Genomic DNA, 7,325 nt, shown 5'->3' with positions numbered 1-7,325 from the left:
ACAGCACCGTGTATGCTTAAGGTATATAGCATAATGATTTGACTTAATCATGAAAGGATTATCACAGTAAGTTCAGTGAACATCTGTCATTTCATATAGGTACAAAGTTCTTTGTGATAAGAACTCTTAGGATTTGCTCTCTTAACAACTTTCATATATAACGTGTAGCAGTGTTACATTTATTATGTTTTACAGTACATACCTAGTACTTATTTATCTTATAACTGAGAGTTTGTACCTCTTGACTGCCTTCATCCAATTCCCCTTCCCCCCACCCCTGGCCTCTGGTAATCACAAATCTGATCTCTTTTTCTATGAGTTTGTTTCTGAAGTATAATTGATCTATAACACTATGTTGGTTCCTGTTACACAACATAGTGATTTGCTATTTCTATACATTTCAAAATGATCACCATGAAAAGTCTGGTTACCATCTGTCACCATCCTAAGATATTACATAGTTATTGACTATATTCCCCACACTGTACATTTCATACCTGTGACTCATTTATTTTGCAACTAGAAGTTTGTACCTCTTAATCTCCCTCACCTATTTCTTTCTATACAGGGACATTTTAATTCACAAAATCGTTAAATTACCCAAAAGCTGATTCTGAAGACTGGTAACAGAATCCTGAACACAGAGAGAGAGCTTGCTAAATCAAAGATGCTTACTACTTAAGACAATTTTTATAAAGCTATAGAGCTTCCTTGTTTAAATTCAGATTTCATATAGATGATGTGTAGATAAGAACAATGCCTTATATTTGCTTAAATTCTCAGAGTTTTCAAAGCCCTTAGACATACATTGCTGCTCTAAATCCTCTCAAAAAACGCTATGAGAACTGTTTTCCATTTCACAGATGAGGAAAGTGCAGCTTAGAAGTGGAGCCATTTGCCCATGGAAACCTGGTAGAAAATGGCTGAGGCTTAGATGCAGCAGCCCTACCTGTTGGCATTAAGCTAGCCCTACCACAAGAAATAAGCAGAGACACGTGAATTTATTAGGGCAATCCCTCTGACTTTCACAAAACCACAACCATGAATACGCCCTAGGTATCCCCATTTCTCCCATTCTCCCCCTCCAAACCACCTTCCTGGGTCTGCAGTCCAGCCCATCTTCCTAGAGTTCAGTTCTGATTGTCACTTTCTTCCCCCAGCATCTGCTAGCTCCACACAGCCTACAAAATGAAGTTCAGGTTCCACAAAATGGCAACCAAGTCCTCTGCCTCAGCCCCCATCCACTACTCCAGCTCTCCTTCCCATGTCAGTATGGTGTTTCTTACCCCTTATATAGACCGGGGTACCACCATCTGACACCCCAGCAGGGCCTGGGCTAGGATGAGGCAGGCTGCACAATTTAACAGGACATCAAAGAACCCAATAATCAAGAGAAATGTTTTAATGTGATATATTTAAAATTAATACAAAAAATGAAAAATATCAAAATTTAAAATAAAGACAGGGTCATATTACTGGTTTTCCCTTTTTTCCTTTTTCAGACTCCAGAAATGCCTCAGCAGAGTTCTGTTACGGATCCTACGGTGACTTTCCACTTGGGTACTTTTATTAAAGATGTTTCCCAAGAGTCAGTTCTCACACCCCTTTCCACATTAGTATCAGTATCTTACTTCTCTTCTTGAATGTCTCAGCATTTATCTGTAACCCTCTTCTGTCTGGAAAACCTATTTCCCTTAGTAACTGGTCGTACTTTGATGGCAATCTGAATCATCTTGGATACTCGCCAGTGCCTTTTGGTCCAAACCACAGTGGGCACTCAGCTGCTCTTTGGTAAAAGAACGCAGAAATCACAATCCTCACACTGGCTGGCTGTGGGGTTGAGCAGAGAAGGAACTCAAATATATTTTGTTTGGTCCAGAGTGCTTTTTAAAATCTGAATTAGTTATCAAGACTGAAAAACCAGGATATTTTACATTTTTAAAAAATCGAAATCTCTGTCATTTCTTGAAAAAAAAAAAAATCAGAAAATCTAGCCAAAGCAGGCCCCGATTCTTGCAGGATACCAACGGGAGTTTGGAGCCCAGTGGCTCTGCCTTCAGAGCTCTCTCCAGTTCGCCGCCTCCTACACGTTTCACCCACTTACATTGCCGGCCAGGCCCTATTCGCTCTTTTTTGGCGACCCTAGGCTTGAAGCAACGAGTGCACTGGATAAAACCCATCTGCTGGGTCCACTTGTTCTCTCGGGGAGAATAATGTTTCCTCGTTGTCCTTTCTAGGCTTGCAGAGGCTCACAGAAGCAGCTCGCCTTTCTCACCCACAAACTTCCCACGACCCGTGAAACTTGCAAGGTCCTCCTCCTTCACTGTTTCTCCCCCGCCCTTTGCTCCAGGGTCCCCTCCCCGGCACCGGCCCTTCCCTCCCTCCCCCACCCAAGGCGCTCCGGAGCTCGGGGCGGGTCTCCGGCCCCCAGCTCGGCCATCTGCCCCGGCCCAGGGCGCTGGGGCTCGCCCACGGCGGCACTGGGCATGCTCAGAGGCGGCCGCGCGGGCAGCTTCGCTTCGCAGGCGCTAGCACTCGGCGGCGGGCGGGCGCGCGGCTGCAGCTGGAGCTCCAGCGCCCGGAGTTGGAGTTGCCGGGAGTTTCCCCCCGCTCCCCCTTGCGCGCGGCAGCTGGAGCCGGCGCGGCAGCCGCGAGCGGCGGCTAGCCAGCACCCGGGCGGGCCGAGCCTTGTCCGGAGCCCGGAGCCCCGCGCGGGGCAGCTCCCGGGGAGGAGCCTTGCGGGCTGGGACGCGTGCAGCGCACTGGCACTGCCGGGACACGAACCGGGCTGCAAGGTAGGGCCGGGGCGTGGGGAGCCGGGCGAGTGAGGCAGAGGCCAGGCCGGGGGTTGCGGAGGGTGGAAGATGCGGCTGCAGCAGCCGCGGCGTTTGGGGCGCCCAGCGCTGGGTCTGAGGCGTGTGGCCGGGTCGGGGACCCTGCTGCGGGGCGGGGGGAGTAGGCAGGCGCCCAGGGAGATGCTTTCAAGTTGGCGGGCGACGGGAGAGGGGGCCGCGCGCTCGGGCGCAGCTGCTTTGTGCGCGCCGAGAGGGACTCGGGTCCCTGGGTTCTCCCCAAACCTGGGACCCGATGTGCGGGCAGGGCTGGGCAAGCCGCAGAGCCAAGCAGTTTCATCCGAGAAAGTTGAGGATGGAGCCCTTCTTTCCTCACTGTCCCCGCGGGTGCCGCCCCGAGGCTCCCAGTGTGGAGGAGCTGCGCCCCTGGGCTAAGTTCCTCCGCCCCGGCTGAAATCCACGAATCACCCAGATCTTCGCTTCCCTGGCTGGCTTCTAGGAAGATCATTCCTGCCAAAACTGAGGTAGGCTGTCCGGGCGGGAATGGCTCCCTGCCTCCGGGACGCTTAGCTGGGCGACGCCCCCTCCTCAACCTCAGACGTGGCCAAGGGCGCCCGGTTCCGAGTTAGTGCTTATGGTGCGCACTGGAATGGAGCGTCACACACATGGCGGGGAACGTGGGGTAGGTGGATGGCCTGATTTTTCCTCTAGTCTCTTCTCAGCTTTACAACACCCCACCAACCCCACCCGGCTCATCTTCGCAGAGGACAGGACCTGGAAGGGAAGGCCAGGCGGAGAGTTTGGGTTGATATACTACTGTTCCTTAGGAGAGGATGCCTGGGTTGTATCTGTCTTGGGCTCCAGCCCCAGGACTTAATAACGAGCCCTCTCCCCTTTCGGTTATTCTTCCTCAGGGACCGGGTGGGAAGGAATAGGGGCTGTGGGTCCACAAGAATGTCCATTTCATCCTACCATCTCCTAAGAGTGCGTTCCAGGGGACCCAGGACCCTGGAACTGGCGTTATGTGGATTACGAGAGTGTGGAGGATGCTGGTTCTCCTAGCTCCACTTTTTTCACTTCTTGTTCTGAGTTTTGGGGTTTTGCCCGCACACGAGTCAGAGCTGCTCTGTCATAACCTGGGGGTGGAGGAGCTTCAGCCTGGCAGTGAGCCGCTGTTCACCTCCGAGGCTGCTAGTGGGAATTGGTCCAGAAACGATTATGCAGGCTAGAAATATGCCTCTTACCACCACCCCCCCCTTCGCCTTTTGGCTGAACACCTTCGCTGTTGGGTTTGTGTGTTAAGTTCTTAAAGGAGAACCCACACACTGCTCAAGTACTGTGTTTTAGGGGATCACCATTTCTGCTACATGTTCTTCTCTTTGCTTTTTTCCTGAGGGGACGGGGGTGGGAATCTGCTTTGAGGCAGATTTCCAAATGTGGAAATCACCTGGTGTTGGTACACAGGTTCTAGAGTGAGAGAGACCTGAGGTCAAGATTTAGGTTTACAGTCGGATTACTATGCTAACTGGCAAATTGTTGGACACTATGAACTTCAGTTTTCTTTTCTGTCAAATGGGGATAATAGTGGCCTTATCTCCTTTCATTGCAGGGTTGTAGTGAGACTTGGGGCAGATAATGGGCATCAGAAGTGCTAAGAAAACTTTAAAGCGCCATTCGTGTTTTCCTGTGGCTATACTCTTTACTCAGTTTTTTTTTTTTTGAATTAACTACTTCTTTTAATTGTAACAAGCCGCCTAAGTCTTCTCTCCTCCACCCACTCCTCACCCAAAGGTTTGGTTTCTCAGGGCTTTGGAAGTCGCTCTTTATCTTCTTCTTTTCTCTTCCCTTAAATCCATGTCTCTTTTGATTTTAAGGGTTGAGGCTCCAGTCCTTGTATTTATCTGAAGGAAGCAGCGAGGTGTAGATTAGGAGATGCGAGCGTGGTGGGGTGCCTCATCAGTGTTCAGAGTCCTGGGCCCCAGAATTGGCGTGTTAACAAGGCCCCAGTTTGAGATCCAAGGTTGATGAAGGAGTCAGCAGACCCGGGGCTGGAGCTCTGGCTTGGTATCTAACAGTGACCTTGAACTAGGGACTCAACCCCTCATCAGTGGAATCAGACCGTGAGCTTGAGGGCCAGTGCTGATCAGAGGCAAGAACAGGTGAGATGTCTCTCACTCAGTTAATAAGGGATTAATCAGGCTCCTGACCCCTCCTCCCACCCCCCCTCCCCCGCAGCTGCTGCACTTTCCCTAATCCTAGGGTAGTGGTTCTCAAACTGAACCATCAGAGTCCCCTGGAGGGCTTGTTAAATCACAGCTAGCTAGGCTGCATTGCCAGAGGCTCTGATTCTCTGCGTCTAGGGTGAGGGGAACGGGGAGGGGGAGAAGGGGGGAAGGGGGGAGGGGGGAAAGGGGGGATCCAAGAATTTGCATCTCTCACTAGTTCCAGGTGATGCCAGCGCTGCTAGTCCAGGGACCATGCCTGTAGAATCACTGACTTAGGGGGTGAGAGGGAGCAAGGTGAGGTTTGTTCAGAGACACCATTCTTTTAATACGTCATATATGGAGACAGGGTTTCTTCAGGCCGTTTTAGGAACTTGCCTAAGGCATTTTCTATTTCTGATACCTATGCCACTTCTCATTGTCCGGTTTAGATAATTCTGATTGCTTTTCAAATGAACGAATTTTACACAAAAGAAGTTCCCCCTTCTTTACATACTGTAAGATACTTAGCCTCTGGTTTCCAGGACACTCTTGGATAGACTGAGATGGGTGACCTTGATATTGATAAATCCAGCAACTACCCTATTTCCTTTCTTTGGGGATCTCAGACGTTTGTGGAGAGGTTTTGAGAAGTTCTGGCAGCTTAAACCTTAAGATTGGAGAACAGGTGAATCACTTATGAGCAAGATGAAAAAGAATTTGCAGTGTGGTGTCTTCTCTGAAGGGACAGCTTACCCAGGCCTTGGGGGGAGGTGGCAGATGTCCTGTGGTGGTCAGATCTGGTGAAGGCCTTCCATTCCTTCTGGAGGATGGTGGTGTTGGCTGTAACTGAGGGAGACCCTCTATCACTCTCTGAGGGCCGGGAAGCCCAACTTTTTGGAGCAGCTGTGCGGTATCAGTGCTGCTCTGGGTAGCCGAGCTTATAATCAAGCACTATTTGGGCACAACCCAACCTTAAGCTCTTCTCCTTGCCCCCTAAGCTGTGGTCCTGGGCTGACAGTTTGCCATGACTTAAGGTGGCCTAGGTTGTGGCCTTGATTTTTAGCTGCTTTGTATCAGAGAGGCTTCGGGAACCTGCTGGAGTCAGGAAGGTTCCCGAGATGATATTTGAGGGCAGAAATAAGGTTTACGTAGCACCCAAATGGACTGTGTGTCCAAGGGGGTCAGCACTTGAACTAGTTCTTGTGTTGCTGTACCAAATGGAGTCCCAGCTGACCGTCAGGCTTTATCTCAGCTTTCCATTTGTGCTTTGTTTTAGTTTTCAAGTGATTAGCACTAGAGAAACCTATCAGTAAATCAGAAACCTATTCAAAAACTCAAGTGTACCACTTAGTGTTCTAGCAGATAAATCTGCAAGGCCCATGCCTGTCTTCCTGACCGTAATCAGCACTCAGTAAAGACACAACCTTCAGCTTGTAATCCTTTAGATGCACTAATCGCTGATATAGTTTCTCCTACTTAACATGAGTACAGAAAATTTCTATTTTAAAATTATTTTCCATAACTTGATATTTATATTTTGGGTGTTACCCCTACTTTTTGCTGGGAGGATTTCTTTTCCAGGGTGGGGAAGCTTCTTTCCTTATCACTGTTATTCACTTTTTTCAGCACGTGACCGATTGATATCTTGGCTCCCTTGGCTAAGTTTGTTGTGAGACAGTCATTTTGATACTTTATTTCTCTTTCATCATCAGGGCTGTTACTGGGTCATAGAGAGTCACGGTCAGTTCCTGGAAGGCTCTATTCCTCAACCCTCCTAGAGGATTCTTTTAAAATAACACTCAGTTTATACTGCACTAGCTCATTTCTAAGATCCATTTTTTTTTTTTTCTTTTCACATTTCATCATTTTCCAATTTCAAAAATCTAGATGGGTCTGAACACATTTAATGTATGGTTTCTTTCTTCTCTTCCTGTAACCTGTTATGTTAATAGTGGCTTCTAATGAATGGCATCCTAAAACAAAGCAAGTTTGGTTCCTGACCTGGGTAGAAAATGTGGTTCCTGCTGTCCAGCTGATAGAATTGATTAGCCATCGAGTTAGCTCAGCAGTTCCCAGAGTATTGGGAAGAATACTGTTAGGTGGATGTTAATAGGTGTGCTCTTGTAAAGGGCAAATCAATTTGGAAGCACTGCCTGTTATTTTTCCCTGTCTCAGATTCTCACTGTGTTCGTCATTGTATCAAAGACTCTGAGAAGGACTGCAGTTAATGATATCAACAACAAAAAACTTAGTTCTATTTATTTAAGCAGACATTTCCCAGAGCATTTTGAGGTTACGTGTGTATCTTCTAGGACTCCTTCACTTAATC

General features: G+C 48.5%; 1 protein-coding gene across 2 annotated transcripts in view; it reads left to right on the top strand.

Moving 5' to 3' along the window:
• The first annotated feature begins 2,460 nt into the window (after positions 1-2,460).
• The window catches only part of STXBP6 (syntaxin binding protein 6), a 270,691-nt gene continuing 265,826 nt past the window's right edge, over positions 2,461-7,325 (top strand). Inside the window, exon 1 of one of the 2 annotated variants that reach the window (XM_059914016.1) lies at positions 2,461-2,795. The gene's annotated coding sequence lies outside the window, so the exon portion shown is untranslated. The remainder of the gene's footprint in view (positions 2,796-7,325) is intronic. The other variant, XM_059914019.1, reaches the window with a different exon arrangement.

This window comes from Balaenoptera ricei, chromosome 2 (assembly GCF_028023285.1).
Source record: "Balaenoptera ricei isolate mBalRic1 chromosome 2, mBalRic1.hap2, whole genome shotgun sequence".
NCBI classification, from domain to species: Eukaryota; Metazoa; Chordata; class Mammalia; order Artiodactyla; family Balaenopteridae; genus Balaenoptera; species Balaenoptera ricei.
This window is presented reverse-complemented; position numbering and strand designations above follow the sequence as displayed.